Genomic DNA, 12,550 nt, shown 5'->3' on the forward strand with positions numbered 1-12,550 from the left:
TACCTATCCTGGATTTCATACACAGAAAATCACAAAACACAAATAAGAAAGAAACAACAACAATGGCAAAATAAAACCCTCAATCAAAAAGAAAGTAGAAAACATTAAAAACAGAAATATCTTTTAAATGGGTTAAAAGAGATCATATGATAAAGCAACATTTTGACCTAAATCCCTCTGTCATAATTGGCTTTCCACTGTTCTCTATGTGATAGCAATGTACTTCCCTTGACAATGGTCAGAAGGAATTCACTGGAGGCTTACTCCATGTGGGAACGCTGTGCATAGATTTTGCACTTCCCCTGTTGTCCGTTTCCTTTTGCAAACCAGGTTTTGAGATTTTAAGTGCTGATACCATTTCCTTGTCCAGATTTTGGTTTTATTATTTATAACCCTGGGATCACAGCTGCTGTGCTTCTTCCTTGTGGTCTTAGTTGCTGCCTCCCTTAGGTGGCTGCTTGTTTGAAGACAAGTCTTCAAAACCCCAGATACTATTCATTCTGCTAGCTGGGCATCATCTGACTTCTTGACTACATTTTTCTACAGAACCCATGATCACTTCATGGGGGCAGGCCTCAAGCAGGGCCACCTCATAGGAACTAATTGTTTTTATACTAGGGCTATAATTTAAGTGTGAACCCCAAATCCATTCATATGTTTATGGTTTATATATGTCTCTGGTGTACTTTAGACACAGCATTTTTATTTTGTAATATAGAATCTTATAAATCATCCCCAGGGATTATAAAGTAATTCTATTGATAGTATTAATTTAGCCAATAGCATTGAATTTAAAACACTATAAGAAAAGGAAATCATACATGTACCAACTGGCTTTTCAGACCTCCATACATGTGTTGTTAATTTGTACAGATTAAAAGCATAAGTGTTTGGCACTATTTACACAAACAATAAGGCTTGAAGACAGAACAAAACTTTCACTTACACTCATTCACAAAGGCAGAACCATGACTGGCAGACTAACATTTTTCTTTAAAAAAAAGGCAAGCGGAGCATTAAAATAATAAATACTTGGTAGTCCCTGGCCACATTGGTTACCCTCTGATCAAGAGATCCGAACCCAAATGCAATGACCACTAATTCGTAACCTAGGTTAGCAGTCGTCTGCTTCCTCTCACATATCTGTGTTTCAGCCACGAGTTCAATGGGGTACATCAGTTCCATAAATATGCTACACGTGAATTTAAGGTAAAACTAAGTTTTCTTAATGGGATTTCCAAATCAGATTCTTGTGACATGGTTGTGGTAGTTACATAATCTGTTGTCAATTTGGGACTTGAGAGGATTAAGAGTGAAGGTGGAATCTAGTCTGTCAATTGGATCATAGCCAATGAGGCCTCTGGGTGGGCATGGCCTTCTCCTGAGAATTCTGGGAATTCCTGGGTTTCCTCCTTGGAGGCAGGAGAGACTCTATCTCACGACTCACTCCCGGAGGGACGCTCTGCTGACAAGACACATGGTACTGCACGGATAGACCTGGATAGAACTGGAGAAGCCATGTGGAGACCCCTGCCAGCACTGAGATACTTACAATGCCACTGGATTCCCAATACTTTCCACCCACTGGCCTGTGATCTACCTGCATTCAGCGTCATTGCATGTGTTTGTGAGTCTGAAGAGGACTTTATTGGTATCAGACATATGGGCTAATATCAGACTGATGGGTTTGATCTGGACTGGGCTGGGATGTTTTCTCAGCATTCAGTTGCTCTTGTATATAAGCCTCTTTCTTATACACATGTGAGTGTCTATGAATTTGTTTCTCTCCTATACCCGGACTAACACAATGGTCTATTAAAGACATTGTATGCCTCAAAAGGATAGAGTCTGAACTCCCCATTATCTATAGCTGGCAGCCTGAGTCACCAAGGGCTGGATAGAAACCAGGTCAAAAGTGCCCAATTAGAAACAGTGCCAGACATATTCTCCTCTTGGGATCTACATAAACATTGTTAATCATTTTTTTCCTCCCAATTACGGCTTGTCCCACACAGTTTGACCATCAAGAGAAATATAATTGCCTTCTCTGAGACAGACATGTCCCCACACTCCTTTCCTGCCTCGTGTCAATTGAATTGAATTTCCAGTAAGCTTTGCTAATCATTCTTATAGGAGTGTCTGATGGCTGATTCGGAGTGACTTTAGAACAATGTTGTGTGGCAGCGACTTCTCCCTCTCCCCAATCTTGACAAGCTGACCCAAACTGAGGTGAGGCCTCCTCTGTTGAAGTGAATTTTAAGGTTGCTGTGAGTTGGAATTGACTTGATGGCAGTGGGTTTCCGTTTTGGTTTTTATAAATACTATATCTAACCCTAGAAAGTCATGTCTGAATCCATGAATTTCCCAGTGGTTTTATTTATACCATTTGCCATTTGCTATTTGTAATACTTAATGTTTTATGCCAACTTGATTGGCTCAGTGGTTTGGCAGTTACATAGTGGTAATACCTCGTAATGAGATTTAATGTAACTTAATCCGCCATTATGGATTCTGATAAGACCAGCCAAGAAATTGAAAGGCAGTTTTCTAGGAGGTATGGATTACTTCCAATATAAATAGATGCTGTGGAAAAGCTCACTTGCTTTTTGCTGGGTTTGGATCTTGCATCTGGGTTGCCATCTGACTATAGTTCTTTGGTCTTGAGCTAGTTGGTTGTTATATTGTCTAAAAATCCTAGGAGTCATCAGCAGCTTGCCTCTTAGCTGTTGAGCTTGGATTCATTCACTAACGTAGCCAGAAGCCTATCATCTAACCTGCCAATATTGGGTTCATCAGCTACTCCATCTCCTTGAGTCAAGATAATCTTCCAGTCTGACACCTGACCCACAGACTTAAAAGTTGCTTGTCTTTGCAACTGTGTGAGCCATTTTCTTAATATAAACCTACCTATCTATCTATCTATCATCCATCTATTTATTTATCTGTCATCCCCTATCTATCTGCCAGGAGCCCTGGTGGCATAGTGGTTATGAAATGGGCTGAAATCAGCAGTTTGAAACCATCAGCTGCTCCAAAGGAGAAAGATAGGTGCTTTCTATTCTAGGAAATGGTTGCAGTATCAGAAACTCATAGGGGCAGTTCTACCCTGTGCTATGGGGTCCCTATGTGCCAATGGGAGTGAAATTTTTTGGTGTGTGATATCTATTTATCAAATATATATATGTGTGTGTGTGTGTGTGTGTGTTTTGCTTCTCTAGAGAGCAAAGCTTAAGCCACTATTGCTAAAGCTTTCAGAGTAATCGTAAACTAACCATTACCACGTTTAGTTTACTCTTTTCTTCCCATGGCTATTTCCCACATGTTTTCTCAAATAAGTCACTCATCCCCATAACTTTAATTATCAACCCTTTTATAATGTTCCAAAGGTCTGTTATCTCCAGTTCCATTTTTTCTCATCTCTTTTCCTTTATTCTCAGCCATATTACACTGATTTACTTAGGTAATGATAGTCTCTCAAAACAAACATTTCTAAAATAAACTCTTTTGTTATCTCCAAATGTACAAAATTCTGCTCCACAACTTTCATGCTTCTGGAATTTTCTAATTCTGTTAAAGAAACACTCTTCCCACTAATTCCCTCCATTGCTCAGTTATGACGTCCTCTGTGACAAGCAGTTTTAAAGTTTTCTTAGTGTGGTAGTTACATAATCTGGTGTTAATTTGGGACTTGAGAGGATTAAGAGTGAAATCTAGTCTGTCAGTTGGGTCATAGCCAATGAGGCCTGTGTGTGCGCAAGGCCTTCCCCTAAGGATTCTCGGAACTCCAGTATTTCCTTGGAGGCAGGAGACTCTCTCTCTCAACTCACTCCCTGGGAGACAGGACACATGGAACTACACTAGTGCCCTAAGCTGGAGGAGTCACTTGGAGACCCCTGCCAGCACTGAGATACTTGCAACACCATTGGATCCACAAGACTTCCCACCCACTGGCCTGTGATCTTCCTGCATTCGGTGTCATTGCATGTGTTGCATGAGTCTGAAGAGGACTTTATAGATTGGTATCAGACATATGGGCTAATATCAGACTGATGGGTTTGATCTGGACTGGGCTGGGATGTTCTCTCAATATTCAATTACTCTTATATATAAACCTCTTTCTTATACACATATGAGTGTCTATTAATTTGTTTCTTTAGTCTACCCAGAATAACACACTTGCTCTGCTTTACAATGTATCTATGATTTCTGGTCCTTCCCTTCATTTCTATTGCTACAATTCTAGTCTAGTTTTTCTTCTTCTTCTTCTTCTTCTTCTTCTTCTTCTTCTTCTTCTTCTTCTCTTCAGATCTTGAAAGATAAATTTGTCCTTCTGCTTCTGAAAGGCCATGGTCTTAACCCTATGGCACAGTTATACTTTGGACACATAAGGCCACCAGTAGTCAGAATCAACTTGACAACAACCCTTGTGACTGCCTACCACCCATTCCAAAATCTCTCCTAAGTCTCAATTCTGCCATACATGTCTCTAGGTAATTATTAAAAATCATTTCAACCCTTAGTTATTGTTCGTTTGTGGCCTACTTGCTACTGGTATTGAAGAACAAGAAGAAACCTTTTATTCTATAAATTATTACAGTGTCAAAACCCTCAAGGGCAGCTTTACCTTTGTCCTGTAGCCACTATGACTTGGAATCAATTCAATGGCAATGAGTTTGGTTTTTGAGTATTGATTTTGTGTTGTGAATAACACACACACACACACACGCATGCACACCCCACACTTACTACCACAATGCCTGATCTAGACTGAGTGCAGTCTTATGCTCAACCAATACTTGAGAGATTATTCACATCTGGGGACTGAGAGAAGTTGGTGTTCCCAGTATTGTCGCCCTTTCCCTCTTCCTATGAAGGTTCCATCTTTGAAGCAAAGGGAAGAAAGGACACGGTGCTAAATCTCTTTTCCCTGGACAACTATGAGAAGTAGCAACTGAAAGGATTGTCATAATTTATGAAGGTTCTTCTTGGCTCCACTTCTAAATAAGGCGTTTTGTCTAGTTTTCTCCCCCCGGTTCATGACAACAATTTTCCTATCCCAACAGTGTTTAGCCATTCAGTGTGGATAACCTAATAAAAAGTGAGCCCTGCTTAACTCAATCTTGTGACCTTGGCCACAGTGAGTCATTCAAGAATGGGTAAATGACCCAAGGCAGGCCAGTGTAATATAAGGAGAATTTTGTGAGGATTTCTGGGAAATTTCTTTGCCAGAGAGTTGTCAGGACAGATGTTCCTTCTTTCTTCCTCTGGAAGTTGGTGTGTGTGGAATTACTGCAGCTGCTTGTTTACTGAGAAGGAAGCCAAACTGAAAATGAGCAGACAGAGACAGGCAGAGCAGAGAGACTTACAGAGAGGTAGAGCTGGAACCGTGATCTGATGTGTGCTTGAAGCCTGACCTCACCCTGCGTTTTTCAGCCTTTTTAGTTAATGGATTTTCTTTCAGGCTTAAACCACTGTGAGTCTGACCTTCACTTACGTGCATCCAGGAACATTCTACTTATAGAAGAGAAAGTGAGGCCCATAACAATCAGGAAATTATTTCGCTGAAGAAAATTCAGGCCCCACACTTAGTACCTGGCCTGACCAAATTCATCCTCAGATGCTTTGTAAGGACATGCATACATACTCTTTGTTATTATATCCCTGCCGATAGCTGGTCCATCCATTTAAGAAGACACCAAAAGGGAGAATGCTTAGGAAAATCAAAACTAAGATTGCTAAGAAGTACTGGGTCTCGCTTTTGAAGAAGCAGAGTGAAATCAATCATTAAAAAACTTGTTACACAAATAGCAATCAAGAGGAAACCCAGAGCAATATACATGGGTAAACCAAGCATGTTGCTGCCAAGGGTCCAGTTCATACAGGCATGGGTTGATGCCAAACGAACCTGCTTGCTCGTCTCTACAATCAGGGGACGGATGCCAACTAGTTCTTCCAGGAATGCCCTTGTCTTCAGTTTTGCTAGGGTGCCTTCAAACCCAGATCCTCTCAAAACAGTGGTTTCCAAGGAGCTCTGCTAGGTCAGTTAAGTTTCACAGCGAGGTCAGGTCAGAAGATTATGGTGGTTGTCCAGGGAAATTCCGAAGTGGTAATCCTGATAGATTTTCTCGAAGAATGCCGGGCCCTCACAAGGGTTTATTAGGAAGAAATATTAAAAAAAAGAAAACTACACTGGTATGAAAAAGGTCAGAAAAGTACATTAGGCATTTTTTTCCATCAAGAAAATGCACCTACTCATTTTTCTTGGGGACTAAGGCCTGTCTTGTGAGAATGTTGTTGGAAAACTTATCCTATCCACTCCACAGTCTTTCAACTTCTTTTTGCCCCCCCCCCCCCAATTCAAAGTACATTGTAAAAGGAACTCATTATTTGAGTCCCCTGAGGATACCATAACTACAGTTTTGACATTGTGTAAATACACCAGAACCATTTGAAAGGGATAGAGGGGTAGAAACATAGTTTTCAGAAATATATTGAACTCAGTGGAGGAAATATCAAGAAAGGGTAGCTTCACATTTTGATATTTTTATGTAGTAAAGGTCTCCACGATTTTGTGGCCATTTGTTTTTAACTCACCCTTTATTCATGCTACAGTTCAAATACTGCACAGGTTGTGAAAAATGTGTTGCTGATGCAGGAGTCAGCAACCAAAAAACTATTTTTAAACATTTTGAGAACGAACTTTTACAGAGGATTTTGTGATCCTAGAGTAAGCTTCATGGGGTAAAAAGTTAAATCAGGGTCATCGAAAACTATGAAACTCACGCAGCGCCACTTTGAAACACACAAGATTGTCATGAGTCAGAACTGATTCATCAGGGGACGGGGTGGCTCCTCCTGTGATCCAGTGTCATAAACTCAGATGGCTTTCAGAGCAGGCTGGCTTTGCCTATGAATGAACTGAACGCCACGGGCAGTGGGAAGAAGTGAAAACAGGTTTCTGCCCCAAGTGGACAAAGTCGACCTGCCTTCAGCTGATTGTCACCCTGCTTTAGTCCATATTATGCCATCTGTGAGATCAAGAAGTGTTTCACCATCTTTGTTACCCAGACAGCAATCAGGATGAAGGTGCTTTTGTTTGTCAATACACGAAATTTTTGTTATCTCTGGTGGAAACACTGGAAATCCAAGCTTTTGTCATTGTAGGACCATTTGAATGGTGTTTGCTGTCTAAAAAGACCTACTGTGGATGCCTTTTAGATAATGAAAAAAGTACCAGCACCCAAACTTGTGCTCAGGGACCAGAAGCTTCTTGCTGCTCGTGTTAGAAGCGCTAGAGCAGTGGTCCTCAACCTTCCTAATGCGGCAGCCCTTACGACAGTTTCTCATGTTGTGGGGACCCCAACCATAACATTATTTGCATTTCTACTTCATAACTATAATTTTGCTTCTGTTATGAATTGTAATATAAATATCTGATATGCAGGATGTATTTTCATTGTTACAAATTGAACATAATTAAAGCATAGTGATTAATCACAAAAGCAATACATAATTATATATTGTGAAATATTTATTTCTAAAAAAATTTATTTCTGATGACAAATCAATTAAATTTCATCTTGAAGCATGGTGTAACATGGGTAACAGTCTTCTTGCCGGTACTCATATGTGGGCGTATCTGCATGTGGGCGGACCAGCCTGGAGACAGATAGAGGAGCAGTGTCTCTGTTCCTAAGACCATCGGAAATATGTGCTTTCTGAGGGTCTTAGGCGACCCCTGTAAAAAGGTCATGACCCAGGGGGGTCGTGACCCACAGGTTGAGAACCACTACTAGAGAGTCACTCCCAACCAATAGCGACCTTACTTACAACAGAAGGAAGCACTGCATGGACACACACCTTCCTCACAGTTTTCCCTGTGCTTGAGCCCATTGCTGCAACCAAGGCGCTAATCCCTTTCCTTGAGGCCTTCCCCTTTTGTGATGACCTTCCACTTCACCAAGCAAGATGTCGTTGTTCTCCAAGGGCTGGCGTCTCCTGACGACATGTCCATCCATAACGTGTATGACAAAGTCTTGCCATGCTTGCCTCTAGGAACACTTTGGGCATCTGTCTTCCAAGAGACATCAGTGTGCCCTTTCAGCAGTCTGTGGTGTTTTGGATAGTCTTCTCCAGCATCAAAATCTACGTGCATCAATTCTTCTTAAATCTTCTTTATTCAATGTCTAATGCCACATGCATATGAAGCAATGGAGAATATCATGGCTTGGGTCAAGTGCACCTTAGTCCTCGAAGCAAAAGTCTGACTTTTCAATACTTAAGAAGGTCTTCAGCCACATGTTTACCTAACGCAACCCATCCTTTGATCTCTTGACTGCTGCTTCTATGAGCATTGATTGTGGATCCAAGTAAGACAAGATCCTTAACTACTTCAACCTTTGCTCCATTTATCATGATGCTGTCTATTGGCCCAGTTGTGAGGATTTGGTCTTCTTTACGTTAAATTGTAATCTATGCTAAAGACTACAATCCTTGGTCTTCATCGGTAAGTGCTTCAAATTTTCCTCAACTTCAGCCAGCAAGACTGGGTCATTTGCATATTGCAGGTTGTTAATATGACTTTCTCCAATCCAAACCACCTTCTTTTTCGTATAAACCACCTTCTCTGATTATTTGCTCAGCATACAGATTAAGTAATTATGGTGAGAAGATACAAGCCATTGGTAGAATTCTTCAATTTCTTTATCACAAGCTTTTGTAATTGGTGTATACATTTGAATAATGGTTGTATTGATTAGATTTCCTTGAAGTCAAATAGATATAATCCTCTTGCAGATAACATTGTACTTCAGTATTGATTTTGCAATGTCCTTATTGATAACAAATATGCCATTCCTCTTGATTGTGTCATTCCCAGCATAGCAATCCATATACTTTTCTGATTCAAAATGGTCAATACCAGCCCATTTCAGCTCAATAATGCCTAGGATATCAACCTGTATGCTTTCCATTTCACTTTGGACCATTTCCAGTTTTCCTAGATTTAAAACTTGCACATACCAAGTTTTGCTCCTGAGCAGATTTCCGAGCTGTTTCTCCTTACCTGGAGCCAGGCCCCACCAGGAAACGAAGATCGTGATGGCTTTTCTCCCCCAGCTTTACCCGACTCACATCATTATGGTCGACTTTGCTCCAAGAAATCAGCTTCTCCTCAGTCACATTTCAAGTGCCCTCTGACCCCATCATCCCATTCTCCAACACTACCTCTTATAAAGTTCTGCTTCTATCATTAGACCTTCCGTATCTGACAATGTTTACTAGCTGTGCATAAGGTTTGCCGCGGCTCGGAGAAGTGGGCAGCTGGGTTCGTCTTTGGTTTCTGTTCTTATTAAAAACTCCACGGAAAGTTATTCACTGTGGGTGACGCAGCTGCCACTGGAAACACCAGCAATGTGGCTTCAGCATCACAGCAACGCATAAGCCACCACACAGTGACAAACTGACAGACAAGGGTGGGCCAGAGCTTGGAAACAACATAGGACAACAGTGAAACAGTCTCTTTGAAAATGTTACATTAGCATCCAAAGGCACCAATATATCTGATTCACAAAGTAAATCTGAATATCTGGACTCCAGAGAAGTTTTAGAATTCATTTAATTATTTTATTGTGTTTTCCTTTTTTTCTATGTACAAGAGTGAAAGGTAACAAAAACGCATGTGTCAGTAAAAAGATCTCTTTCAATAATCAAAAAAGTGTGTGTGTGTGTGTGTGTGTGTGTGTGTGTGTGTGTGTGTGTGTGAGAACCCTGGTGGCCTAGTGGACTGCATATGAGGGAGCTAACCACAAGGTCAGCAGTTGGACACTGCTAGCCACTCTGCAGGAAAAGATGAAGGTCCTTCTCCCGTAAGGAGTGATAGCCTAGGATACCATAGGTAGGGTCCTGTGAGTCGGAATCCACTCGATGGCACAGGTTTGGGGCTGGGATATGTATGAATGTGGAGTAGGTTTGGGGCTGCTAAGCAGCAAAGTGGGCAGTTCATACTTACCAGCTGTGGAGGGAGAAAACAGATGCTGCCTACTCCCTTAAAGAATGCCGGGCTGGGAAACCTTATATAGTATCGCTATGAGTCATTGATCTGGATAAATATATATACAAATATACATACAGGTATGTTTTATATGTAATAAAAATATAGAATGAAACATTATGCAGAACTATAACTAGCATTGGTTTTCTTTTTTCTTTCTTTCATTGTATCTAAAATAATGGTACATCTCCCAATTAATGATGTTATTCATAGAGAAGCAAACAAAATGGAAAGGTTAAATTACTTATAACACACACACACACACACACACACTCAGACACAGAGTTTCTTTAGGAATAGAAGACAGATTTCCCTTTCTTTGCACTGCAACATTTTGCCTCTTTTTGTTGAGCATCTGCACATAAACCTTTTCCCCAAGGGTTTCATTAATCTATGGACTACATTTAGAAACAACAGTACAGTATTTGCCATTCACACAAAGTGATGTGTAAGCTTCTCTGAAACACAGTGCATATGAAGTGTAAGATAGTGAGGCGTGGATAGCGTTGAGTCTTACTGTAAATCACTGTGAACAAAGTGTGGAGAAACAAAGGACAACAGTGAAACAGTCTTTTAGAAAATGTTGCATTAGCATCCAACGGCACCAATAAATCTGACTCACGAAGTAAATCTGAATATCTGGACTCCAGAGAAGTTTTAGAATTACCTTAAAATTACCTTAATTATTTTTATTGTTTTCCTTTTTCCGATGTACAAGAGTGAAATGTAACAAAAACTAGTGTGTCAGTAAAAAAGATCTTTTTTTTGGCAGGCGCTGCAATTGTGTTAGACACAGATTGTATATGCTAGACGGGAAGACACATTGTGTCCATGTGTTTATGACACTGTGTTTCCTCGGAGCCCATCATCCTCTGGAGAAAGACCATGCACAGCACACAGTGCACAATGTTCTGATGATCTCTAGATCATCCATTTTTAACTTCAGTGTTGAGTTGTTTAAAGTAGGGATTAAAATCCCTTGATGTTTTTAAAACCGGCACGTGCCTAAAAGAAATTCTATTTCAGAATCACCATAGTGTTTCTGAGCTCAGATACTTACAAGTCCCTGCTGGACTACACATAAACATTTCTTTAAAAAGAGAAAGAAAAAAGTCCTGGAAGCAAAGTTTAAAACGATATGAAATCCTGGGCTGTGTGACAGTGTTTAAGTTCAGGTTTGGGAAAAAAGTGTAGCAACCATTAGAGTTAGTATTTTACTTTCAAAGTGCAATGCATTAAATTAAGAATAATGCATTTTTCCAAGTGAACTGCTGATAAGGATTTGGAAGCTGGAACACAGATCATTCAAATCAACAGATCTATGGAAGAGAAAGGACAAAATCCAAAACCAATCCTCTTCCTGCCCTGACGCCTTGGAGAGCAGTCTACCGAATTGACAGGTTACAGGTTGGAGTGACGTGGTGATGGTTGTGGAGTGTGTGAGGCTGGTGGGTTGAGCGCAGGGCAGGGAAAGCTCTGAGTGCTATAAAAGTATCAAGAGTCCCACTATCAATCAGACCACTGATAATAAAAGCTTTATAACAAACTGAATAGAACATGCAAAGGAGTAGCCATGAGCAATAAAAAGGCTGACAAGAGGCAACCAAGAATACAGAAGTAAACAACCGGCCAGAGTCCAAGGCTATAGGACTAGACACGAAGTTGCACCCCTTATTGAACTGAACACCCATTACCACGCCTACGGCTTCATCCTCCACATACACCCCCTTCCCCCCTCGGCCCCCAAAATGTATAAGAATCCAGCCAAGATCCCAGAGGAGAGAGCTTCTGACCACTGCTACGGAGCAGAACTCTCACTCCTTTCCCTGCTCTTGCTGGTAAGTCTTGCCTTGTTTTGTTCTGTTTTTTATTAACTTGTTATTGATGTGTGTGAATGCCCATTGGAATAAATTTATTAGAAGACTGGCTCATACAGTGTATTATGCTCCTGAAAGAACCTGGCCTAATCACTGTGGGAAGCTTAGAGACTGAAAGGTCGTTGCCCTGTGCATAAATCCACTGATTCCTAAGCCACATACTAGGGAAGACAATTTAGAGACTCAAGGCTGCTGGTCCAGGGTATAAGCCAACTGATTCCTAAGCTGTCTTTGCAACTGTCATAAGGTGCTCAAGACACGAACCAAACCAAATTCAGGGCCATGGAGTCAATTCTGTCCCTTCGTGACCCTGTAGGACAGAGTAGAACTGTCCCCTACAGTATTTCGAGGTATACATGTGGCAGGGAGGTACATATGTAACAAGATGGGCGGGCTCTAGAGTTAAGATGGCAGCCTAATCTTGGTTGTCTCTGAACTAGCTTGAATTTAGGTGCCTGTGAGCTCTTCTCCAGGGGAATAATCTATGATTCTTATCAGAAGGGAGTGGGCCCTACTTCATGTGGGACAGACAATAGGGTCTGATTGCTTTTGATGGTAGACTAGCTTTAGGCAGATAGCCTTCAAGCAGTTGACCTTCAAACAGATAGTGACAATGTGTCTG

The sequence above is a fragment of the Echinops telfairi genome, unplaced genomic scaffold (genome assembly GCF_000313985.2).
Source record: "Echinops telfairi isolate 266 unplaced genomic scaffold, ASM31398v2 ScPeMD7_7469;HRSCAF=8507_1, whole genome shotgun sequence".
In the NCBI taxonomy this organism is placed as follows: Eukaryota; Metazoa; Chordata; class Mammalia; order Afrosoricida; family Tenrecidae; genus Echinops; species Echinops telfairi.